The sequence below is a fragment of the Mustelus asterias genome, chromosome 8, assembly GCF_964213995.1.
Source record: "Mustelus asterias chromosome 8, sMusAst1.hap1.1, whole genome shotgun sequence".
NCBI lineage: Eukaryota > Metazoa > Chordata > Chondrichthyes > Carcharhiniformes > Triakidae > Mustelus > Mustelus asterias.
Window position 1 is genome coordinate 71,593,071 of NC_135808.1, and position 27,234 is coordinate 71,620,304.

At 40.9% G+C, this 27,234-nt stretch overlaps 1 protein-coding gene across 4 annotated transcripts in view; it reads left to right on the forward strand.

The window, feature by feature from the left end:
- Window positions 1–27,234, forward strand: part of nek7 (NIMA-related kinase 7) — a 179,557-nt gene that overhangs the window by 37,248 nt on the left and 115,075 nt on the right. The window contains exon 1 of one of the 4 annotated variants that reach the window (XM_078218150.1): window positions 14,268–14,358. The exons of the other annotated variants lie outside the window; for them this stretch is intronic. The gene's annotated coding sequence lies outside the window, so the exon portion shown is untranslated. Of the gene's footprint in view, window positions 1–14,267; window positions 14,359–27,234 lie in introns of those variants that run through there. 4 annotated transcript variants of the gene reach the window in all.

Consider the following 27,234-nt stretch of genomic DNA (forward strand, 5'->3'; position numbering starts at 1 on the left):
GTCGCGGGTGAGGTGCTCAAAGAGCGAGGGAGGGGCGACTTTGAGGGTCGAGAGACCACAGGTGGTGTGCGATAGCTGGTCTGTTAGCTGTGGATTTTGGACGGAGATTGGGGGAAAAGGCCCATTATACACCATAGTGACGTTCCCAAGGTGGCACATGAAATCTAGCCCCAATAGTACGGCAGCGCAGAGCTGTGGCAGCACGAGGAGCCTGCACTTGTTGTACACCATGCCCTGTACAGTCAGATTTGCTACACAGTACCCGTGGACATTCACTGACCGGGATGTCGAAGCAATAGAAATTGATTGCTGCATTGGCAGTACTGGCACTGCATAGCGCCTCACCGTGTTAGGGTGGATGAAACTCTCCGTACTCCCTCTGTCAAATAAGCAGTTAGTAGTGTGGCTGTTTACCTTGATGTCCATCATAGACCAGGCGAGCTGGTGAGGCCTGGACTGGTCCAACGCGACCGAGGCCACTGTTGGGTTAGGCAATGCGGTGGACGGTTCCCAAGATGGCGGCGTCCGTGGGTCGCACACGGCCGCTGGCGTCCAAAATGGCGGCATCCGCGGATCGCACCTGGTCAATGGCGTCGCAGGCAGTTACTCCCGTGGATCGCACGCGGCGCTGCTGGGCCTGGGGGCCGATTTTGTCCTGCAAACTTTCGGGTAATGACCCTTCTTACCGCACCAGAGCAGATCGTGTCTTTCGCCGGGCAGCGTCGTCGTGGGTGCTTCTCCAGGCCGCAGAAGTAGCACCTCGGGCCTCCGGGGACTGCCGCAGTGGTCAGTTCGGCTTCGGGACGGGGCGTGGCGTAGGTTTGCAGCCCTCCCGGGTACAGCGATGGCTGCGGTCGCGGTGTCCACGGTGCGCCCTCGTGGTCGGGGGTGTAGGCCTTGAGGTTCTGGAACGCTACCTCCAGTGAGCCGGCAAGTTCCACAGTTTTCTTCAGGTCCAGCCCACCTTGTTCCAGCAGGCGCTGCCGGATATAGGTCGACCTGATGCCCGTGACAAAGGCATCTCTGATCAGGTTGTTGGCGTTTTGGGCGGCTGAAACGGCCTTGCAGTTGCAGGCTCTGCCGCGTGCACGCAGTTTGCGCAGGAATTGCTCAGTCGATTCCCCGGGCTGCTGTCTGCGAGTGGCCAGCAGGTGTCTGGCGTAGACCTCGTTCGGCTGCCGGTTGTACTGGCTCTTGAGATCGATTGCCTCCTGGTAAGTCTCTGCGTCTCGGATCAGTGCGAAGACGTGAGCGCTGACACGGGCGTGGAGCACATGCAGTTTGTCGATGTCTGTTACGACGATGGTGGAGGAGGAGGCGATGAAGGTCTCAAAACAACGCAGCCAGTGATCAAAAGAGTTAGAGGCGCCAACTGCCTGCGGATCCAAATCCAATTTGTCAGGTTTCAGGAGTTGCTCCATTTCAAAAATTTTGTTTATAAAATTGATGCACCGTTGATTCACGCAAAGACTAGATGTTGCGAAACAACAGGCTTTTATTAACAAGAGCAGAAGCACTCCCAAACCGATGGCTAACCTGAACTGAGGCAAAAGGGGCGGAGAGCAGCCACCTTTATACCCCGAGGAGGGCGGAGCCCCAGATTGAGGCAGCAGGGGCGTGCCCAGGCATATCCCATATACAGACAGTATTACAGTGGTTCACCACAGGTACAAAATAAATCAAAAAAGCTGATGGAATGTTAGCCTTTTTAAATAGAGTGCTAGAATGCCTAGGTAAGGAAGTCATGCTTGCAACTCTACAAAGCCTACATATGTTAAAAGTACATGTGTGTACAGTTCAGGGCACCAGGCATTGGATATCTTGGCCTCGGAAACAACGCAGTATATATTTACCAGAAAGTTACCAGAGCTGCAAAGGTTAGTTTCTGAGGAGAGATGACATAAGTTAGCTATGTATTTCCTGAAATATAGAACGTTAAGGGGTGACTTAATTGAAGCTTTTGTAAGTTTGATTGAAATTGATAGATTAGACAGAGGAACTTTTTATTGCTGGTGGGGTATCTTGACAACTTCCAATCCAACCCAGGCCATTCAAGAGAGAAGCTGGGAAATGTCCCGAGACTCAGTGTAGTAGAAGAGTAGAACCCTGCCACAAATCAGTAGATGCGAGCTGAAATAATTTTAAACCTGCCTTGCATAGCTTTTTGGTAGCTAAACGCAAATGTTTATAGAGCCAAAGCATGTGGATGATGCGAAGATCCACATCAGCCATGATCTTGTTGAATGGTTGAACATCTTCCAAGGCAGAATGGTCCACATCTAGGTAAGGAAGTCTGATGTTTCTAATGTCAGAATTGCAAGAGATTCAAGCTTGATACCAATTGGTTGCAGCAAAGCTTTTATTAGCACACTGTAGAGATCAACACATTAGTGTCTTGGCAGTAATTTGCGGTTCCAAGTGGCTGCTGGACAGTGCAGCATGCCTTGTCTCCGTTCTGTGGAATACTTTGGCTCAGTCTGCAAGCATGACCCCAACCTTTCTGTACTTGCCATTTTAACTCAGCACCTTGCTCTCACACCACATGTCTGTCCTTGGCTTGTTGCAGTGCTGCAGTGAAGCCTGGCACAAGTTCATGGCACAGCAATTCATCTTTTGGTTGAGCACATTGCAGCCCTCAGGGTTGAAAGTGGAGTTCAGCAGCTTTAGATTATAATCTTTCTCCTGTCTCTGAAACCCCTTTTTAAAAATATCACAGAGCTTGATTGCTTCACTGCAAAGCACACCGCCACCCCACACGTGCACAGAAGCCATCTGTCTTTTCTTAAATTTGCAACTTTTTGTTGCAATCTCTCTCAGCTCTAATACTTTCTTCCTCCCTTCAATTCCAACCAAGAGCCAAAGACTGAGTGTTAACTCTGCTTCCTCTCCTTACAGATGCTGCCAGACCTGCTGAGTTTTTCCAGCATCCTCTGTTGCTGTTTTTCTTTGCTCTCTCTCTATCTTATGATCCTGCTCTGTGTAGTTTGACAGTTACCCATCCAAGAATTGATGGCCTTTTTTCACAGTCATGAATCCCAGAATGGTTAACACCGTAGTTGGCCTCTCAGTCCAATAACCCATGCTGTTTCTGTACAAGAGCTGTTTAGCTAGTTCCACTTAACTGCTCCCTCCCTGTAGCCCCATCATTTTTCTCTTCAGATGCTTATCAAATTTTGTTTTGAAAGCCACAATTGAATTTGCATCCACCATCCTCTCAGGCAGTGCATTCCTGATCCTAACCCGAAAAAATATTTTCCTCCTTTGATTCTTAAGCATCTTAAATCCTTATCCTCTGACTTTTTTTGATCCTTTTGGAATTGGGAACAATTTCTCTGTCCATTCATGACTCATCAAAAGTCCTCAATTTTGTGTGACTCTCCTTTTGGGGGCCATTAACATTTGAAGATATTCAAACACTTAACAATTAGTTTGCCGAACTACATTTAAAAGTTTCAACTTTTTAAAACAAAAATTATTGTGTATATAAAGAGAAGTTAAATGAAGCAAGCACCACTAGCTTAACACTCTACCTTACGTAATGCTCTAAACTTGGTTCTACTTTTAACACATCCCTTCGCCTTCCTGCCATTTGATTCATGTAGCCTGCCAGACGAACTGTTCATGTCTGAAGATGTATTTTCATAAACTTTGTTCAATTAGGGGGCTTTTCTCCATTCTGTTAGTCTGCCCTTAAGGTGCAAACTCATACCAACATCACAGTAGCCTTGGCAGTTGAAGGAGTGCATGCATAAGTGACATGGAAATGCGCAGCTTGCAAACAAACATAGATGTCCTAAGTGGTTATGTATCATTGTTTTCCAATAACTTGAGATGTGATGGCCTTTGGAAGATGTAACTGTACCAAGATTTATGAATAAAGACAAGAATATTTCAACTTTTTGTCTTACTCCTGCTTATCTCTATAACCTTCTCCAGCGCAGCCAAACCCCTGAAACTCCTGTTCTGTGTCTCATCTCTCCCTTAAGCCCCATGTATGTTCGCCAGGTCTTCAGTAACTTAGGACACACTTGGAAAGTCCTTCATAAACTCATTTGGCTTGTCCAACTTTTTCCTCCAAGACCTTCCATAAGACCCATCTATTTGACAACATTTTTCTTACCCTTGGTAGTGTCTTCACTTTGGGTCTGCCACTTTTATCTGATCATGTCTCCCACATGGTTTTGGATGGTTTTCCACAGTAAAGGTGCTCCATAAATGTAAGTTATTGTTGATTTTACTCTATACGTTGCACCCAAACAATCTGAAAATTTTAGAAACCAGAAATTGTTCCCCCTAGTATGTGTAGTCTTGTGCATTTGATATGGCCACGTGTTTGGAGGAGTAGTTTCCAGAACATAAAGCTGAGTATTCTTGAAACTCGTGATAATGCATCATTAATAATTACATGTTCTTTAAAATTTTGTTGCATTTTTGTGCTTGTGATAAAAAGATAATTTTATTGAATCAGATTGCTAAACAAGACGAGATTGGATGACTAGATTTGTTCTGACGGTTGTGTACAAATTGCAAAAGCTGTTCTCCTTGTGGAAGGTATTTATCAATGTAATTATCCAGCAAGTGTGACAAGTATTACAACAAAGTGAGGGGTAAAAATTACTCCCCTATGCTACCACTCCAGGTCTGACTATAACAAGGTTTTTTTGGTTTATTTATTCATAAGTAGGCTTACACTGCAATGAGGTTACTGTGAAAACCCCCTCGTCGACACATTCCGGTGTCTGTTTGAGTACACCCGAGGGAGAATTTAGCATGGCCACTGCACCTTTTCTTTTTGAAAAAAACAACAAATCCTCTTCACACAAGCAACAGTGCAAAATTTATCTTGAGCATGTTTACAAATGTCAGGGAAAGTAGCATAGTTAAGGAAGGGGAGTGTTTTTCCAATGTTAGTTCAGCATACTGAGGTGCAACCTGTAGATTTCAGCATTAACTTTTTTGAGTTTTGAGAGAGATTTTGCCTTTGCGTTTGTTTCACCAAAAGAGAATGTGCTGTGGTATTCTTCTTTGGAAAGCAAACTGGTTGTTGGAAGCAGCATGTTTTGCCCCACTAATATGCAGTGCATAGTGATAAGGAGGGTCTTCCTCAGGCTGGAGGACAGTAACCAGTGGAGTGCCACAGGGACCATTGCTGGGACTGCAGCTCTTCACACTACATATTAATGATTTGTAGGATGGAACAGAGTGCACTGTGGCCAAATTTGTGGATGACTCAAAGCTGGGAGGGAAGGCAGGTTGTAAGGAGAATATAAACAGTTTGCAGAGATATTAACAGGTTAAGTGAATGGGCAGAAAATTGACACAGAATTCAATGTGGGGAAATGTGAGATTATTCATGATGGAACAAAGAATGAGAAGGTGGATTATTATTGAAATGGAGAGAGACTGCAGAAAGCTGTAGCACAAAGGGACTTTGGGGTCCTTGTTCATGAAACCCAGATAGCTCGCATAAAGGTGCAGAAGGTAATAGGGAAGACTGATGCAATGTTGGCTTTTATTTAAAGAGGATTGGAGTATAAAAGTAAAGAACTGTTGCTGCAGCTGTACATTGAACTAGTGAGGCCACATTTAGAATGGCCTCACTTATTTAAGAAGATATATTATCAATGAAGGTAGTACGCAAGACGTTTATTAGGATGACCCTGGGTGTAGACGGACTGCCGCAATGCTGAAAGATTAAACCGTTTGGGTCTGTACTCCTTGGTGTTCAGAAGAATGAAAGGTGATATAGTTGAAACATATAAGATTCCTAGGGGGTTAGACAGGATAAATGTTTGGAGGATGTTTCCAATCATTGGGAGGGTGTAGGCCAGAGGGCATAGTCTCAGAATAAGGGGGTTCTCTTTTTAAGACAGATTTGAGGAAGAATTTCTTCTGAGTGGTGAATCATTGGCATTCTTTACCCCAGGAAGCTATGGAGGTTGAGTCCTAGGCTGAGATTGATTAGTTTGTAATCAGTAGGGGAATTAAGGGTTATATGCAGATAAGGCAAGGAAGTGGACTTTGAGAGTGTTCGATCAGTCATGATCTTATTAAATGGTGGAGAAGCTCAAAGTGCTGAATTGCGTACTCCTGTTCCTATTTCTTACGCTTCAACTCATAGCTCATGTGAAGAAAATGCATTTTGCCAGACCAAAGTGATTTAGTTATAAAGTCCTGCCAGTTGAGCTTTAGTTTTTCTGTTTTATGGTTTTTGCCAAACATGGTGCAAAACTAAACTGGCTTTGAATTTCTCATGCAGACTTTCAACGTCCTGCCTCATGCATACAAAAACTTTTGTTCAGTGTTATCACTGCAGTATTGCAGTCAGCCTTGCACTATGCGTACCTTGTCCGAGCGTGGGATCCTGGGCCTGCTGCGAGTGTGACAGCTGCAGTTCAAAACCCTTTGTAATGATGTGATGAAAGATGCATTTTGAATTGTTATCCATTTCTATTGTGGCAGACAGAAATTGCCTGTAAATTAACAAGCCAATTATTGTTATCAATGATGTAAAAGTGAATGTGCCAAAATTTTGACAGTGACTATTCTGAACAGTTTGAAAAATCCTTCAAGCAAATCAATCATGAGTGAAGACAAGTTTGCATGGTGCCACTGTTTAGATGCACTGAAAATGGCCTCTGTTTATATGCAAGAATTTTTACCAGATGAATCAGGCGTGCCTGCTGAGAATGTCCCTTTAAAGGACATCTCTCACCAAGGATTTGTATTTGGCATGAGAAACATGCTGAAGTGCAACAGCTGAAAGTGTTCCTCAATCGTGTTTGCAGTAACATAAGTTGGTCATTCTTTTAGGAGAGTTTGGAAAGATTCATTACATCACAATTTAAGTTTAAAATTGCGCAAAAGATGACAATTAACTGCTGCTTCTGCTTTGTTCCACCCACTTTCTCAGTCTGGTAACACAGGCCATATGCAAATATTTCTGGAATTATTTTATCTTGCCATTCTCTGTATGACAGCCTTGTGTTTAATTATACCATTTGACTTGGAACTTTGTTTTGTTGAGGAGACAAATATATACCTTGTTTGATAAGACTGACGAAGTAATGGTCCATTAATTATCTTTTCGCACATGGAATGGGCTCAGTTGATCATATATTGATGCAATGGAGTGAAATGAACAATAGTTTATCAGGCCTGGACCAGAAGGAAGCCAGCAATGCTGTTTTACAGACTGCAAAATATTGGATGGAATTTGTGTTGCAAAGGCGCACATATACTTTTCTCTTCGTCTGATTTTGATGGAGGAGGAAGATTGACCTTTGGGCAGATAAACTCTGCCATTGTCTGCTACGCTGTAACAGTAAATGTTTGATGCACATTGCAATCTGAAGTTCTTTCGAAACAATCTTTGTTTCATGAAAATGTCATCAGTCTTGCCCAATTTGGCTGTACAGTACCTGTTGTGGGGGTGCGTGCTAATACTGTTGATAGAACACAATGTAACTCGATCTGTTTCAATTCAATTCTGAGAGTTAACAGATTAACTATCAAGACGTGACTCAGGTCATTTGTCAGAAGTGCAGTGTTCGGCATTGTGGGCGGAACACTAAAGTGGAACACTTGTGGAAACGGATGTTTCATAGAGGCTCCCATGCACACAGATTTTGCTTCTGTTGGATTATTGTTCCAGGAAGTGTGAACCATGGAGTTGCGTTGTAGCTTAGGCATTTAGAAATCTTCCGTAAACTAAGCAGCAAAATTTCGGAAGGTTCAAAAAATGTTTAATTGCTGTGCACAATATTAATACTGTCAACATACAACTGTTACTGTTAATACTGTCAACATACAAACAACTGTTTTCAAAACCAGAATGTCATTTGATCATGTATTACTAAATTTCAAGTGAAACCAGTATGTTTAATTTGTTATTTTAGAAAATATATTTTAAGCTCTTGTAGAAGCTGCAGTCCAATTTGTTTCTAATTGAAAGTTATGTTTCAACTTTCTTTTGACACATTGCAGATTCAATCCCTGCCAGTGCATTATTTACACTGATTTTGATACAAATTGAACAAAATACACAAAATCTTCGCAGATGTTAGAAATATAATTTTAAATGAGTTGAATGGTAAAAGTGAGGAATAAGAAGTCTCACAACACCAGGTTAAAGTCCAACAGGTTTATTTGGTAGCAAATACCACATCAAAATCCACATCAAAAGTGAGGAGTGCCAGAGGAATAGGAGTGAGGCTAAGGTGAGACCTTAAATTGAGCCATGATATTTCTGTGGCAATTTAGGCCTGTGAGGTGATGAGAGGGGAGCCAGGGCGCACAACTGCAGTGACCGTAACAAGTGGAATTAATGTCTGGATGATAAATGTGACGGGTGATTATTTAAACTTAGCGTGTATTTGGCAGCTTGGGAATGGTGCTTTGTAAATTAGGTTGATTCCTTCAAAAGTGGTCAATTTATGCAATTGACTCTTTCTTTGCTGTATTCAAATAACTGAAGGTAATGTGTGGCAAAATGAATATACATTTTAATCTTGTGCAGAGGAAGGATATCTGTTAGTTGTGCAATGATGTTGCAGTCTGAAAGGTGGTAAGCACCTGTTAAGACATTTTCTTACTGTCAAAACCAAGTAGCTTTGTCAGCAAAGAAGCAGGATGGGAAGTAATGTGAAAGACAGTCAGGGTAGTGATGGATTGAATTGTGATAGGAAGATGAAGCAGTTGGTTGAAATAAATGTATTAATGTGAGAGAATTAGCAGCAGATGATAGTGATCTATCTCGGACAATATGGCAAATTGCCAAGTGTAAAATCTGGTCTTAACCTTAAACTTTGGCGAAGATCAAACCTAGATGCAAGCATGAGATCAAGTGTAATGCTGATTATCAGCTTGGATCTAGTATATCTCTTTTGTAGGGACTTTCAATTGGTTTTTGGAGCAAGCAAGGAGATCGATGAAGGCCTTGTCCTGTCTACTCTGCATTGGCTTTGTAACTCTGAGAAAGGAAAAACAATGATGAGTAAGGTCCTAAGTGGAGTTGAGTTTGAGTAATGATTATACACTTATTGTCTGAACACAAGTGACATAGTGTTAATATGAGCGGGTCAGAATTTGAGACAGTAGCTTGGGTTGTTTCTTGTTGCCTTTTAAAATTCTCCCTTGGACTAACAGGATCTATCACCTAGTTCTCTGCAAATGTGCTTAGTGACTATTTGTTATGCAATGTCATTCCATCAGGTTTCAATGAATGTGTCTTTTCAGCACTGTTCCTGATTTAAGAATTTTTTTATTGTGCAAAATTATTGTTCAGTTCATAAAACAGCTAGCTTTTAATTGAAACAAATGTATTATCCAGGTATTGGAGGCAAGTAATATTGAGTAGTGCAGAAGCCCCATCCAAAACATCTCTGTTGTGGCATCCTGACATGGAAGGTACAAATGTAAGGAAGCCAATTGTCATATTTTGAAGCAATTTACATGTAAACTGAGGTTCCTATAAATAAATAAATTGTATGCTCAAGTAACAACAAGGAAGCAATTTGGAAATTTGCTCTCAGCTTTTTGACAAATATTAAGAAAGGAGTAATTGTTCATACTCTGAGAATAAAATTTCAGCCATAGGTTTTGAAAGTGACTGATGTCCCTTTGATGCTGATGGATGTTGTTGTGTTTTGTCAGCTTCCTTTTTTGTTGTTTTTGTAATTACGTGAATTACTGAAGAGTGAAGAAATGAAATCAACATGGGTGACACCAACGTTTCCATATTTTCATCAAGAATTCCAAATCCGTGACTGGAATATTATAGCATGTGGAAGGCCATCGGGGCAAAATCAGCATTCTCATTCGAAGTTGTTAGTATTTACATATTTGTTTAATTTGAAAATACTACCCAGTATTAACACACTAATTCCGATCTTGAAATTTGAAGGGTACACTTGTGCTAAATGGTAGATGTATGTGTTCTGTGGTATTTTAATTAAGCTTCATTTACATTTGCAGATTATGATTATAAATAGACTTTGATCTTATCATTCAAATACCATAAATGCTTGTTACATAGTCAATACTGTGGTATTGCTATGTTTACTCTAAGTCAACAGCTGCCCCTCTAGTAAGAAACTGACATCCAGTTGACAAGAACTTCCAGCATTTAAATTGTTAGGAATAGACATGTAAGAATGTTTTTAAAATAGCTTGTAAATTGGGTCGAGAGACATTTTTATAACTTGCTCATGACTTGATCACTCTTGAATAGTAGGCATTCCTCCATGATCATGGAGTTAAGATTTTTATTCTATCTTGCTGTATCTCCTGAAATGTTTGCCATATAACATGATACTTCTAGTATTTTTGTTTTTATTTGATTTCCAACATTTTAATTTATTTAGAAATGCAAAAGCAATTTTTACATGGTTCAAGTGTATATTATTTACTGCCGCTGTATTTCCTTTTCATTTTGATCTGCCCTTTCAACTGCATGGCAACGATCTAATTTGGTGTACATGAGACATGACCCTCCTTTTTACTCCAGATCTATGTAGCTTGCTATGTCATGTTCCACAGGAGGGTGCACTTGAAATTTCATGGGCATTTTTTTAGATTATTGAGTACAACTGAAAATATTGACATGCTCATCAGTTTGGTCACTGTTCACAATATGCAAGTGCTTTTAAAACATCAGATTTCAAACCATGCACTTGTACTGTATATTTGTTTCTTTTACACTTTTTTACAAAAGTACATTATGGACTTTCTTGGATTACAAAAACAGTCCTTGGTTGCCTTCCTAAGGGTAACATTTTCTGGACACAACCCAGATTTTGTGATCAGCACTAAAATGATGGTGCTTGAAACTGAACTTGAAGAAAGTTGTCCACAAAGATCTAGTGATCTGAGGCTTGGATTTTCCCTTTCCTGATTTCAGTTTGATTCTGCCACCAGGTCAGAGATCTCTTCAGGCACAAACCAAATCAACATCAGTCATTCGAATCCTGCTATTTTATGTAATTGAAAAGATCGGGTGGATTGTAGGCCTTGGTGCCATCACTCAGTATCATCCAATCAGCATCCAGTTAACCTGCAAAATGGCTAAGTGCTTTGAAGTTCATTTCTTCCCGTTTAATAAATATTATAAAAGAGCAAGGATATGCAACAGTAATTTGCATTTATATAACGCCACAAAAGTACAAATGATTGAAATTTCATTGAGATGTTTTGACAAACAGAAGCTAAGTCAGTGAGGAATAGTTTAAAGTTGGAGAAAGAGCTGAGTTTTAAAGAGTGCTGAAAGAAGCTGAAACAGATGGAGGGTTAGAAATCCATTTTGTAAGACCAAGACCACAGAAGGCACAACTGCTAGTAGTGGAGCAAGGTAGGCGGGGGGAATAAAGGAGTTCAAGATGGATTGTAGGTAGGATAGGACATTAGGTTTTAAGATGAGGAAAAGGATTTTAAATTTGAGGTATTGTTGAATTAGAAGTGAATGTATGCCACAAAGAATAGGGATAATACGTAAGTGGGATTTGGAGCAGGTAAGGTTTTGAGAAGCAGAGTTTTGGATGAACAGCGATTTGTGTAGGGGTGGGTTTGGGAGGCCAGCAACGACAGTGTTGGAATAGTGAAGCTGTTAATGTATACATAAAGATTTAAGTGACAAAGGGCTGAGGATCCACATTGAGTTGGAATTGGATGTGGAAATAGATAATAGGGAGGATGTGAGGCCTTGTGTTGGGGTCAAACAGAAGTTGTGACGTGCAATCAGCCTGGTTAAAGCTTGTACGTTGGCCTTGAACTTTGATCGAGTTAGTGATGTTGTATGGATGAGGAATACAAATGGGATGGGGGGGGGCAAGGAAGATTAGAAATTTCGTTAAAGGCAGAGGTGATGAGGTTTGTGTGCTGGGGAAGAGGATCATAAGGGGCAGGAATAGGCCATTCTGTGCATTGAGCTTGCTCTGCTTTTCAAAGATGATGGCTGTTCTGATTGTAGCCTTCACCCCACTTTCCTGCCTGTCCCCATGAGAAATACCTTCTCAACTTCTCGAATCCCGGCTCGGGTTGCTGTCTGTGTGGACTTTGCACTTTCTCCTTCGGGTGCTCCGGTTTCCTCCCACAGTCCAAAGATGTGCGGGCTAGGTTGATTGGCCATTCTAAATTGCCCCTTAGTGTCCCGGGATGCATAGGTTAGTGGGTAAATATGTCGGGATATGTGGATAGGGCCTGGGTGGGATTGTGGTTGGTGCAGACTCGATGGGCCGAATGGCCTCTTCCTGCACTGTAGGATTCTATGATTCATGATTCCACCTTTTTTGAGCCTCCTTTTTGGTCTGTTCCTATTGAACGCTAGTTATCTCAACTCAGAACAGTTGTTAGGTTCACAAGTGTGTTGTTTCCTGGGTTGTTCCCTACCTCATTAATGATTGCTGTTAAGCCATCTGCTTTCTGATCTTTCTAATGTTTTTTGATTTTTGCTAGCCGTGTCTACGGATGAAGTCCATTTCAGCTGAAGTCTCTTGGCAATGGGTTTCACTAGAAGTTAGGATATGTTGGTGCTTGCCAGTTTGTATTAATCCAAATACCAGTATTGCTGTCATTGAATATCCTCAGCCTGTCAAAGAATGAATTATCCAAAATGCCTGTTGTCTTAGTACTCGGCACCCCTGCCACCATTCCCACTAAACTGGAAATTGCGTGGGGAGACTGTGTCTCTTCCTTGTACGTGAAAGATTCATAATGAGAATTGTATTGAAAAGGAGTATTGTAGATAGGTATATAGAATACTGCATGATGTTTCACGCTGAACAAATAAATGTTTATATTTGCAGATCACAGTGTTTTGGCAACGGAAGCAGGAACTGACAGAATTTGAAACCTTTTAGACTGTATGAACTAATGCATGTGCAATGCTTTAAGTTTTGGAGGCTGTTCAGCTTCATAGACATCAGGGCCATTGTGATAATGACTACACTGGAATTTTGGAGTGGTCCTGAACAGCATGTCATCTGGAAGGAAATTTGATAGTGTGTTTTCCAATTTCTTTCTTTTTATAGTTGGGATGAGAAGCTGACAAATATCCCATTGTACGTTACATAGAAACATAGGAGCAGGAGGGGGCTATTTGGCCCTTCGAGCCTGCTGCGCCATTCATTATGTTCATGGCTGATCATCCAATTCAATAACCTAATTCTGCTTTTTCCCCATAACCTTTGATCCCATTTGCCTCAGGTGCTATATCCAGCTGCCTCTTGAATGCATTCAATTGGGAACAGCCTCCCTGCATCTATCCTATCTAGCTAGACCTGTTAGAATTTTGTAAGTCTCTGAGATCTCCCCTCATTCATCTGAACTCCAGCGAAAACAATCCTAACATAGTCAATCTCTCCTTATACATCAGTCTTGTCATCCCCGGAATCAGCCTGGTAAACCTTCGCTGCACTCCCTTGAGAGCAAGAACATCTTTCCTCTGAAAAGGAGACCAGAAATGTACACAATACTCTCGGTGTGACCTCACCAAGGCCCTGTATAGCTGCAACAGCACATTATGTTTTTTTGTTGCACCTACCTTTCTGAAAGGAGATTTATTACTAAGACATTCTAATATAATAATTCTTAGGTCTACTATGAAAAAATCCATCACAATGGACACAAGGTATCGGATGAGGCAGTGTAAATACCATTCAATGTCTGTGTTAAGCAGTTAATTGAACTTCATTTTTATTGTATGTTTGGACATGTGATGGTGTTATAGTACCTCCTTTTGTCATTGTAGCTGAAGTCTCTTGGCAACTGGTTTCACTACAAGTGTGTGATGTGGTGCTGTTTGCCAGTCTGTTTTAATCCAAATACTGACATTGTTAGGTTTTATGTTGCTGCTGAGTTTTGCTATGGTGTAATGCTATGACAGAAATTGATGGACAAAGACAATGTAATGGTGTGACCAAGACTGCATTTTTTTTTTGGGATATCATTTTTTAAAATTGTTAACATGATTTTGCTGTGACTGTCACAGAACATTTATAAGGTGAAATTGATTGAAGCTAGGCATTAGCATGGAGTTAAATTGTGATTCTGCTTTACATTTACCCATCAAATAACCAAGGAGCAGCTTTCCCTTGTCGTGCTGTTGGGAAATAGTGCTGGAGATCAACAGGGGCAAGTTGGAGAGAGCAAGCTGGAGGTAATACAATACTGAAGCACAACAGGTATAAGTGGAGGTGGGGAATTTGCACAAGTCAGAGAGACTAAGCCTGAGAGAAAGCAGTGTCACAGAGCAACAGCGAAAAGCAACTGTGGGAAGTCAGCAGGAGTGAGAGAACACATTGCGAGAACAAATTGCCAAACAAAAACCAGGTTTTTTGAAATTGTTGTTTGAAGAACTTGGAGGTAAGGAGTGTGTATCTAAAGGTGTTTGGGGATGAAATAGCAGGGCGGAGTGAGCATACACATCAGGGTACAATGTTAATAAAACTAGATGACATCAGCACAATGGAAGGTGTTGATTAGTGGGTAGCTGGGGAGGATTTTATTATGTACAAGTCGCGAGTTTATTTTTAAATTTAGTCAGTCTCATAAGTAGAAACATGACAGTGTACCTCAGTCCTGTGGGATGAATGTCCTGTTACAATTAGGAAATCCAGGACACTTTTGTGTTGTGGACAACCCCGTGGCAGTAGGTGTCATAAGTTGGAGCAGCTTGAACTTTAATAGCTGATGGCACTGCAGTGCATCCACCAGGCTCAAGAGTTACATGGTTAGCAAGTTTCTGGATGTGGTCAAACCACAGTTTAAGGGTGTGTGGACAGAGGGGGAATGGGTGACCAGCAGGCTGTAGGAGGACTAGGCATGTAGTGTAAGGGTCCTTGGAGTTCATCTTTGTTCCCAACCAGTATTCAGTTTTGAATACTGGTGAGGGCAGGGCTTAAAATACACCAGGCCAGCGGGGAACTTTGCTCTTCAAAGCTCCGCAATAGCCCCGAAAACTGGATTGGCATGGAATGAATCAGTAATATCCTGCAAAGTCTGCCTTGGCACACGGTGAACTGACTCAGAGCACCCATGGAGCATCATGATATAGCAGCCAGAACCCAAGTTACAAGGCAGCTTATAGTGCATGGAAAAATCAAACAATCCAGACATTGTGAAAATTACTGCATAAGCCTATGGGAAGATAGTCAAGTTATCTACCATCTGGCAAATAATGAGGTCCAATTCTGCTCGTTTCTTTCCTCGTACGTGTGGGGAGACGAGAATATGTAGATCTTGGAAATGCATATGAGAACACAACACAAGGGCATACCTTCATTCCTTGGCTAAGAATATTTGTTAGGGCTGCAATACTCGGGTGTAAACTGCAAGCTTTATGTGCATTCTGACGGACGGCAGCACTGACAGGAGTAGAAAGGAGAAAGAGCTTGTTTATGTTAAATACTCGGGCAATGGTATTCCCAATATGAGGTATTTTGGATCTAAAATGTTGAGAGTGCAAAAGCAGATAGAATGCTGGACCATATCAATTCATTTGTTCATGGATAAGGATGTCCCAGAATGCAAGAAAACTGATGGCTTTGGTGTAAATGGGGCTAGCATTATTGTTGGCTGGAGGATGGGATCTTTGCAAAGCTGGCTGCCAAGATGCGCTGACTAATTGGAATCCAGTGTGTGGCCAAAACTGCATGCAGAGAATGTTACTTTACCAGAGAGATGGATGGCTTCTTAACTTGACACACGTTATCCTATACTCAAGTGTCTTTGGGAGCACAGTGAAATGGCATGGTGTGCCAGTGGGTAGCATTGCTGCATCACAGCGCCAGGGACCTGGGTTCGATTCCTGGCTTGGGTCACTGTCTGTGTGGAGTTTGCACGTTCTCCCCGTGTCTGTGTGGGTTTCCTCCGGGTGCTCTGGTTTCCCCTCACAATCTGAAAAACGTGCTGGTCAGGTGGATTGGCCATGCTAAATTCTCCATCAGTGTCCCCGAACAGGTGCCGGAGTGTGGCAACTAGGAGATTTTCACAGTAACTTTGTTGCAGTATTAATGTAAACCTACTTATGACTAATAAATAAACTTTACTTTTACTTAAACTTGCTAGATGAAATCATCCTCAGACGAACATGGTTAGAGGGTGTTGATTGGGTTGATCATAGGACGCACATAAAGCTACTCCACTGTTGTTGCCCATCTAAGCGACATAGAAAATGAACGGTAGACTGAAGTCAAGGAAAAAATGCCTCAAAAGCGAGAGGAATGATCAAGAGGCTCATTTTGGCACTTCTCCATATGGCACTGTGTTGGATGCTTTGGAGGAGCCTTCTCACCTATTTTCCAGACACAGTGCAGGCCTATCTGAGGGAGTTGACAGCATTATCGTGGTCCAAGACCACCAGGTTCTGCATGACCTGACACAGGAAGGTGATAGTCGCAAGCTGTGATCCATCAAAGAAGACTGCCTTGAGGGGACCTATAAAGGAATTGAAAGAGCTTGCAGAAAGTGCAGCTGGCTTCTCCCAATCATACAGAAATCATAGTGAGCCAGTGATTCACTGTCTACAAAAGCGATTTGGCTCATTGTGAACAGTTGAACTGAAAATCTGGCCACCAGAGCTGAAAGATAGAGATGCCAACATGAAAATACATCTAGAACACTTGAACAATTTCCCTGCATTCCATGCATCCAAAGTTGATCGAGTTTGAGCGGGTCGGACGAATGAAAATAGACCATTTCCATTGCGCACTTCATGGAGTAAGCTCTTCAAGGAGAGGCAAGAAAGGTTCCCTCTTTTTTTCCCCCAGTGGAGCTGACACAGGAAATACCATTGATCACCGTTAAAGTGGGGAGGGCTTTTTCCCTCAGGAACACAATCAAGAGTGACTGACGAGTCAGTCTCGAGATGCAAACCATGAACAACTTCATGATGATTCGCTCGAGTGCCCCTCGGAGAATGACTTCAGTGGAGAATCAGCTGTAACCAGGTGGTATAAAACAGCTAAATAAGTGACAAGACCACATGTTCAGCTGCATGGAAGGTGCCGGTGATCATCAGCTATCAAATCTGAATTTGCATCACCTTCTCGGATTGCATGTCCTGCAGATGAGCATGAAGAGGAAACCGAACATGATTTTGAATAAGACGTAGAAATCGAGCAAAATTAACTAATTCGACGCTGATAAAGTGATAGACATAAAAATGTCAGCAAACCTTTTCACTTTTGCAAATGTCGTATTTAAATTTTCACTGTTCAACGCAGGGTGCATGCGATATTAATGCTAAACTTGTGATGGGCCTGATTTCTGTATTGTTTATAATTTGAGATCTGGAAGGGTCTTGCTAGTTACTGTTACTTGGTGTGTAATTATACGAGTGCATATAAATCTTAATGTCTAGCATCTTATTATTGATGTGAACAATTTGATTTTTTATGAGGATTAAAAGATTTACTAATATTTCTTATACATGTATGCTATATACAGTATGTAATCTTTTGATTTGATATTTGTGCTATCTTAAATTGGCACAAATACAAAAGGTAATGTTACTTTGTGACTAGATCATCCAATAAAGGGGTCAATGAAAATACAAGAGGACCCTTCGCAAACCAAGAAGCCCCTGAAAATCAAGAAGTAGCTCATGTGGAAATTAAGTGGTCAGTTTTTCCTCAAAACATCTTGTGGATGTTGATTAATCTGGGGAGTGTGGCTAGAGCCAAGTTTATGGCATCACTGGTGGGTGAGGTGTCAGGGATCAGGAGAAAGATTGGGAAATTCAGCAGTGAGGTGTTAGATGGGTGTTTCTGCCACAATGGTGATGAAATCCTACAGGCAGATGATATGGAGCGAAGAGACAGGCTAGTAACCAGAATACAGTCAGTGCCATGCAATAGTGAATATAGAAACGATAATGAAAGAAATGGCTGTGTGGCTGGAGAGACACGGTAAGAAGGAGGGCTTTAGATTCCTCGGGCTAGTTTTAGTGGAGTGAAATTTGGAGGCTTAGCAGGTTGTACTTAAGCAGAGCTGGGAATTTCCTCAGGACAAGTGTTGTTTGGGAGGGTTTAAACTAATTTGCCAGGGCATTGGGAACCATGATATAGTAATAGGAAAGATGAAATAGTTGCTGGAAGGATTGTAAGAAGTGGTAGCACCAGCCTTAGAAATAGCAAGGTATTCCATGGGGTCAGATTTGAAAGGTTTACTGCACAAATATGTAAATGTGCAATGTGGTTAAAAATGCTGGTGAGCTAAAGGTGCGGATATACAGTGGTGATATTGGAGAATTGAATCCAATGCGTTGTAAAGTTAAAGTTTATTTATTAGTCACAAGTAGGCTCACAACACTGCAATGAAGTTGCTGTGAAAATCCCCTTGTCGCCACACTCCGGCACCTGTTCAGGTACATTGAGGGAGAATTCAGCATGGCCAATAAACCTAACCTGCACATCTTTGGACTGTAGGAGGAAACTGGAGTATCTGGAGGAAACCCACTGCAGACATGGAGAATGTGCAAACTCCGCACAGATAGTGACCCAAGCCAAGAATCAAACCAATGTCCCTGGCGCTGTAAGGCAGCAGTGCTAGCTACTGTGCCATCGTGCTGCCACATTGCTATATATATATTCTATATTCCTGGATACAAAGTATTCAGGAAATAAATAGGAACGGGAAGAAAGATGACACTATAATGATTAAGGTCATTGGAAGTGCTGGAGGGAGAGAAAATATCCTGGAGGGGTCAAATTAAAAATCTATTTCGTTTGAGCTGAGAAACAATAGAGATGCCATTCCACTGCTGTGTAATCGGAAGTCTCAAATGAAAGAGAGCAAATTTGAGAGGTGCAAAAGCTATAGAATAGTGCTAATGGGGGACTTCACTTATCCAAATAAAGACAGCAACAGTAATCATGTAGCAGGCAGAGAGGTGAAGTGTGTTGCAGAAAATTCTTTTGATCAGTATTTTGCAACCCATCTGGTTCTGTGGAATGAGGTGAATGAAGTGTCTGTTGGGGAATAACGATAATTATCAAGGAATAATAGTATTTTGGTTATATATGGAGAAGAACAGGAACAATCTAAAATTAAAATACTAAATTTAGGATGCTTGACTTTATTAAATGGAAATAGTCTGTCCCAGGGAAATTAGAATGAAAGATTGACAGACAAAACTGTCACAGAACACTGGGATGCCTTTAAAGAGGAGATGGTTTGGTTACATCCAGGGTACATTGCTACTATATTCTGCACCCTCTCCTTTCCTTTGTATGTTTTGTCTGTGTAGCGTACAAGAAACAGTACTTTTCACTTTATTCCAACACATGGCAATAAATCAAATCAGTTAATTTTGCTGGATTAATATTTCTAAAAGCTTTCCCACCATTGAGGTTAAATTGACTGCTGTGTAGTTTCTGGGTTAATCTTGTGTCATTTTTGGAACAAGGATGTAGCATTTACAATTCTCTAGTACTCTGGATCAAAAAGGCATTGGAAGACTATGGCCACCACCTATGCAGATTTCCACTCCTCCTCCCCTTAGCAAACTCAGATGCATCTCATCCAATTCTGAAGACTTGACATTAAGTACAGCCAAGCTTTTCCAATACTTCCTAATCAATTTTAAGCCCATCCAGGGTCTCAACTACCTCCCCTTCCACTGATTTTGGCAGCACCTTCTTCCTTTGTAAAGACAAGTGGCTAGTACTGATTTAATACCTCAACCATACCCTCTGCTTTCATGTGTAGGTTCCCTTTGTGCTCCAGAATTAGCCCCACAGTCTGCTTACCATACCGTTGCTATTTACTTATATACTTATACAAGACTTTCGATTCCCTTTTATGTTCGCTGCCAGTATCCAAAATTTCTTTATTTGTCTCTTTTCCTTTTCACTTCTCAATTGAACTTCTGTTAGTCAGCCTGCTTCTCAAGTATTATCAATCAGACATCTATCATACATGCACTTTCTCTGCTTTATCTTACTCTATTTCTCTCATCATCCAGGAAGTTCTGGCTTAAGTTGCCCTACCATTTCCCCTCTGTTTTGCCTGTATAGCATGCAAGAAACAATTTTTTCCACTATTTCTCTACATCCAGTTACAGATAGGGTGTAGAGAAAGAGCGGCTTAATATATGGTAGGTCCATTCAAAAGTCTGATGGCAGCAGAGAAGAAGCTGTTCTTGTGTCGGTTGGTATGTGTTCTCAGGTTTTTGTACTATTTTCCTGACAGAAGAAGTGAAAGAGTACATCTGAGGTGAGTGGGGTCCTTGATTATGCTGGCTGCTTTCCCGAGGCAGCAGGAAGTGGTAAGCGGAGTCAGTGGATGGGAGGCTGGTTTGTGTGATAGACTGCGCTATGTTCACAACCCTTTGTAGTTTCTTGTGGTCTTGGTCAGAGCAAGAGCTATACCAAGCTGTGATACATATGGAAAGGATGCTTTCTGTGGTGCATCTGTAAGATTGATCAGGGTAAAAGATGGAATAAACATCTAACAGTAACTTGGACAAATTAGGAATCATTTGTTTAAGGAAAATCATGTTTTAGTGTGACGTAATAGGGAGGGTTGATGAGGCTAATGAGAGAGCCAATCCTGAAATGGTGTTAGAATGTTTGAGCAGTGGTTCACATTGCACTGCATCAAAACTTTCAGCTGTGCAATGTGAAGTACTTGTGATTAAAAACAATAAATGCTGAAACAACTCAGCAAATCAGGTACCATCAGTAGAGAAAGAAATAGATTTAGGGGTGAATTCTACTGTCCTACCCGCCACGGGAATCTGAGCGAGTGTGGGGCGGACCATGGAAAGGTCCTTTGACCTCGGGATTTTCCAGTTTCCGGGCAAGGGAGGCCGAAAAATCCTGTCCATGTTGCTTTAGATCTGTGAATCGCAGATAGTATTTTTGATGTAATGTTTTGTGCATTCAAAGAGCCAATACATTGAAATAAGATTTGTGAGAAAATAATGTAATTCAATTATTAAGGTATGTTATTCTCTGCATCATTGATGAATATATGTGAATTTAGTCTGGGTTGACTTGCCCTGAATTTACAGGATTAACACAGTAAGAAGTTTAACAACACCAGGTTAAAGTCCAACAGGTTTATTTGGTAGCAAAAGCCACACAAGCTTTCGGAGCTCTTAGCCCAAGAAGGGGCTAAGAGCTCCGAAAGCTTGTGTGGCTTTTGCTACCAAATAAACCTGTTGGACTTTAACCTGGTGTTGTTAAACTTCTTACTGTGTTTACCCCAGTCCAACGCCGGCATCTCCACATCATTTACAGGATTAAGCAGAAAGAACTGGTGAGTGGGACCAGTTGGAAAGTTCTACCAAAGAATCGGTACAAACAGGATGGACTGAATAGCTGCCTGTGTTGTATCTGTTACAAACTGATGTGGGATCATTTGTCTCCTTTCCACCTCTCGACGGACTGCAACAGTATGTATTTAAGAGAAGAGATGCTTTAACCCCTTGGGTGCTGTGACTTTCAAGAACAGACACCAGACTGCTTTTTCGTAGGTTTAACTTACAAGACAGAATTAATGTTTATTTTCTTAACGCCCAAAAAATAAATGCAACAACACCCACCCCTCATTCACAAAAGAGGCACATATCCCTCCTCAAGTAAGGAGATCAAAATTATACAAGTACTCCAGGTGCAGTTTCAACAATACCCTGTACAATTGTAGCAAGCCTTGCCATTTTCTTTATAGTTCACCACCTTGCCATAAAGGTTAACATTCAATTTGCTTTTGTAATTACTTGCTGTATCAGAATGCCAATATTTTTGTGATTCACGTACAAGAATACCCAGACCCTTCTGCACTGCAGCATTCTACAATTGCTCTTCATTTAAATAATCTGCTTTGTATTCTTCCTGCCAAAGTGGACAATTTCACATTTTCCCACATGACATTACATCTGCCAGTTTATTGCCTACTCACTTAACCTATCTAGATCCCTTTTGCAGATCTTCGCATCCACCTCCGCTTGCTTTCCCACTTAACTTTGCATCGTTAGCAATTTTGGTTACAAAAGAGCCTGGGTCTTCATCCAAATCATTAATGTAGGTAATAACTAGTTAAGGCTGAGCACTAATCCCTGGTGTACTTTACAACCTGAAAATGTATCCTAACTTTGCTTCCTGTTAGTAAGCCAATCCTTCATTCATATTAGTATACCATCCCCAATATTTTGGGCTGTTTCCTTGTGTCATACTCTTATGTGGAACCTTGTGGAAGGCCTTTGAAATTCCAAATACACATCTTTTAGTTCTTCCTTATCTATGTTGCCTGTTACATCTTCAAAGAAGTCTAATAAATTATCAAGAAGAGTGAGAGGAATCTCATAAACTTATAAAATTGTATCAGGATTAGACAGGATAGATTCAGAAAGAATGTTCCCAATGGTGGGGGAGTCCAGAACTAGGGGTCATAGTTTGAGGGTGAGGACTTTTAGGACTGAGGTGAGGAAAAATTTCTTCACCAGAGTGGTGAGTCTGTGGAATTCACTGCCACCGAAAGTAGTTGAGGCCATAACATTCAGATTTCAAGAAAAAATTAGATATAGCTCTTGGAGCTGAAGGGATCAAGGGATATAGAGGGGAAGGCAGGATCAGGATATTGAATTTGATGATCAGCCATGATCAAAATGAATGGTGGAGCAGGCTCAAAGGGCTGAATGGCCTACACCTTCTGTTTTGTATGTTTCCTTTTCCCATAACCATGTTGGCTCTCGCTATCATTATTTTCTGAATGTCCTGCTACTGCCTCCTTAATAATGCATTCCAGCATTTTCCCAATGGCAGATGTTAGACTAACTAGCTTTCCAATTCTAATTTCTGCTTTTGTCTCTCTCCTTTCTTGGTGGCAATGTTACATGTGTGCATCTGCATGCATATAGTCTGCAAAAATGAATAGCAATTGATTTTGTATTATTGGATTAATGGTCTACTTTTCATAGAATATATACACTGCTGATTGTACAAGAGTGATGGGACTCTTTCCATTTCCCGTTCAGGATCGTAAATCTAATACTTGGTATTTTCCAAATGAAATTACCTCCAATATTGCATTGATTTTTATTTGCAGTAACAAGTTCAATTTGAAGAAACCTTTAGGGATAGAGTTTGAAATGGAATGAATTATGAAGTGTGTTTGTTGTTGAAACGCAGTGTAACTGTACTGTTTAATGGGCGTATCTGAGAGGAGAGATATGTTGCTGAAGCTCTTTTGTCTTGCACTCACCAAGACAAATAGGGCAAGAATGCCCTATTTCAAATGATCATAGCAATTTATACCACAGAAGAAAAGGGACTAGTTGGTTGGTAAGTTGACTCTGGCTGAGATGTTGCTATGGAGAAAGCAATGGGGAACTAGATTCAGTATGCTGGATATAAAGCCTTGTTAACTACCATGTATACATTGTGGTCTGAAGCCCTGGTGATTATTGTCTTGTCCATGTTCAAAATGAACAGTATCACTTAATTAAAGATAATAAGTACCATATGCTTGTGGTCTGCAAGCTAAGGATTTTCATTCATCCAAACAGCCGATTTCTGTTCAGTAATGAGGATTCTAATTCTGACTGCGCTGTATGAAAGCTGAGCAATATGTACAATGTACGTAAAATATTTGTGTTTTTTTTGTCAGCAAGATCATTGGATTAGCACTAAGAGGTGGTAAGCAGTTAGTAGTTGCATGTGTCAACTGCTTGTATGGCAGGATATTCTGACCACATGTTTAAACTACTTTCTGCTGTACTTGTCAAAAAATATATCGAAGGTACAGTGTCGTGTACTTGGTTCAATTTTGAGCAGGAACATCTAATGAATGATCATAGAAATCATAGAAACCCTACAGTACAGAAAGAGGCCATTCGGCTCATCGAGTCTGCACCGACCACAATCCCACCCAGGCCCTACCCCCATATCTACCCACTAATCCCTCCAACCTACGCATCTCAGGACACTAAGGGCAATTTTTAGCATGGCCAATCAACCTAACCTGCACATCTTTGGACTGTGGGAGGAAACCGGAGCACCCGGAGGAAACCCACGCAGACACGAGGAGAATGTGCAAACTCCACACAGACAGTGACCCGAGCCGGGAATCGAACCCAGGTCCCTGGAGCTGTGAAGCAGCAGTGCTAACCACTGTGCTACCGTGCCGCCCTGATGTGGCCTGTAGCTGCAAAGAATTCAAGTCATTACTTTAGAAATCATAGATTGATTAGTATGATACATACTGATTAAGAGTGAACAGATTGTGAAATAGTGTCTAAGCTGCAACTTGATATTTCTATGCCTATCATGTTAGTGTGACTCTAATGATTCATTAGTTCCTAATGAATACATAGTAAAATTAGATTGGGAAGCAAAATTAATGATTCATATGACATGGATTTCTTTTTGAACTGTTTTAATAATTTGGTGGGAAATCATATTGCCAGATGTCTGGAGTTTCAATGTTTTATTTGGGGGTGGGGGGGGGGGGGGGCGGGTGTGGTGGAGGTGAAGTGTGTTGGATGGTGGTGGTGGATTTGAGAACAATTAATGAGGCAAGTGGAAAGAGATGTCATAGCTTAAGGTTTTGGGGATGCTTCTGGTCAGCTTGTATTTCAAGGTAAAATTGTTGGTGGTCACAATTTTGTCGTCTTTGGAAGTAGTGGTATCTCGAAGTGTGTATTGGTGCTTAAATTGAGGGAAATTAGCTCAACTAAGCTAGTTGGCCTCTGATTTCTATAGATCACAGTTATTCCTTGCTTTACTGTTTAATTTTATCATAAAGTAGGCTTAATACAATTTTTCCAAATGTGGTCTGGTATTGAAGATTATGCTTTTCACTGGTTACTGGATTTGTATCTTGGTTAATTAAGATTAAGCAACTGATAATTGAAGGAACATGCTGTACTTGAAGCTAATAGTACAGTTAAACTGAGCAATACTGCTCAATATAAAAGTACAATGATCTGCTGGCGCTAGGCATTAAATTGCTTGCAGCACTGATACTTAAAATAACTTGACCTCTACTTGCCATGTTGTGTTGAATAAACCGATCTTTGAAATTAGAAAATAGAATGGCATGCTTGAATTGTTGATTGCTTTTTGTATGCAGTGCTGAAATAGAAAGGTATACTGGAAGAAAGCAGTGTGATATACAGCTTCACATGAGCTTAAATTACTTGACCACAGAGATAATTTATTGTGAAAATTGCGTTCACCTCGCTTTGATTATTTAAAGTTATTTAATTAACAAAAGATTTAAGGGGTGCCCCAAAACACACTACATTAAAATTAATAGATTAACAAACTGCTTTACAATCAATCTGTTATGTAATATCAATGGGTAGGTTTTCATTTGTGTGTTCAAATGTTTAACTAGCAAAATGTACTAAATGCTAATGGTTGCTAACTGGATAGAATCAATATTTGTTCCGAAAATTGTTCAAGTTAGGTAGCTGGTAATGTTGCATCGAAGAAGAGCAGCAAAAAATATTAAAATTACAAAGTTAAATTATTTGATGCAAATAATTAGTCATAATTTAAATTGTGTTCACATTTGCATTCAAGACTGAAATCATGTAATGATTCTCATCAAAGTATTTTAATGTGTTAGTTTTTTATATGAATGCTGGATTTTCTTTTACTGTGCATTTTGACTTGTACTTTGGTCCAATTAAACCTTGGGACTTGGCTCCCTGGGTGCCCTGATTTCTACCAAATTGCTGATCATCATGTTAGATGTTAAGATTTTCTACCTGTCCAGATGCTGTTCCCCACCCCTTCAAATTTGCTATCAAAACCCAACTCAAAAAAAGAGCCAGTGTCCCCCTATTCTTGAAAACTGATCACCCACATCTCCTACCTCCCTTTTCCTTCAAGTCAATGAATGTGTTGCTGCTGCTGCTGCCTCCCCCCCCCCCCCCCCCCGATTCACTTCAATCAAACTTTTGCTCCTCCTACATTATTGAAATGACCATCATCAAAGTCTCAAACTGTCCCTGCTTGTCCACAACCTTTGCAGCCTTTTGCACAGTTAATTCCACCATGCTTCTCCAACTTCTTTGCTCTTTAATTCTGCTGGGTGGGATTGAATTCACCTGCTTGCATTTTTATCTATCCAGTCATAGCCAGCGAATCACCTGGCATTGACTCCTGTTTTTGATTCGGGTATCATAACCTCTGAAACCTTTCAAGAATCTATCCTTGGCCCCATATTATTTCTCATTACAAGTTGCCAATTGGTGAAATGATTGGAAAACATGTCAGGTTCCACATAAACCCTGATGATACCCAGTGCTACCTCTCTTGATTCCCCCCACTGTCGTTGACTTGGTATACTGTTGTCTGACATCAGAATGAGAGTGAAGCCATTGCCTTTGGTCCCTGCCTATAAGTCAGTTGCCTTGCCACTGGTTCTATTCTCACTGGGCACTGCCTGAGACTGAAGCAGACTGTTTTCTATTTTAATGTATTTGATATGTTGAGATATGTTGAGATTCCATCACCAGGAACTCCTGCTTCTAACAGCGGCCAACTCCATCTTTTCTTCTGCTCACCTTGAAACCTTTATCTATTCTGTTGTTACCCCTGGACTTCAGAATTTTACCAATAATGAAGGGTTACAGTTACACAGTTTTCAAAGGGCTCTTTTCACTGGAGTTAAGATTCATAGATAAATGCCTTCAAGACAATGAATGAAGAAAATGAGAAAAACAGGAAGCATTATGACAAGAACACACGTGAGATGATCACCAAAAGACTTCATGGGGAAGATGAAAAAAAATCTTTACACGGCCTTGCATGAGAATGTGGAATTTTCCACATGTGGAAGAAAAACAATGCACCTAGCACTGGACCTCAGGCAACACCAGTAGCTACCATCATCCAGTCTTTAAAAAAAATGTTCCTGTTGCATGTGTCTCAATTTTATTGACCAGCCATTTATGTGGTACTCTGTCAAGTGATTTCTTAGAATCCATATAGAACATATCCATAGAGAAATCATACACTGCATTCCCTTCATGAAACTTGGGTGTGGGGGGGGAAAATAATTCACTTGGATTAGTAAAACATGATCTGCATTTACAAATTCATGCTGGCTCACTGTAATTAACTTTAACTTCTCCAAGTGCCTATTATCTTTTTACCTGATATTTCTAAAACCCTTTCAATCACTGATGATAAACTGACTGGCCTGTAATACTAAGGAGTGCCTTTACACCTTTTCTTGAACAAAGATGTCAGATTTGCTGTCTCCAACCCCACTTCCTTTGGC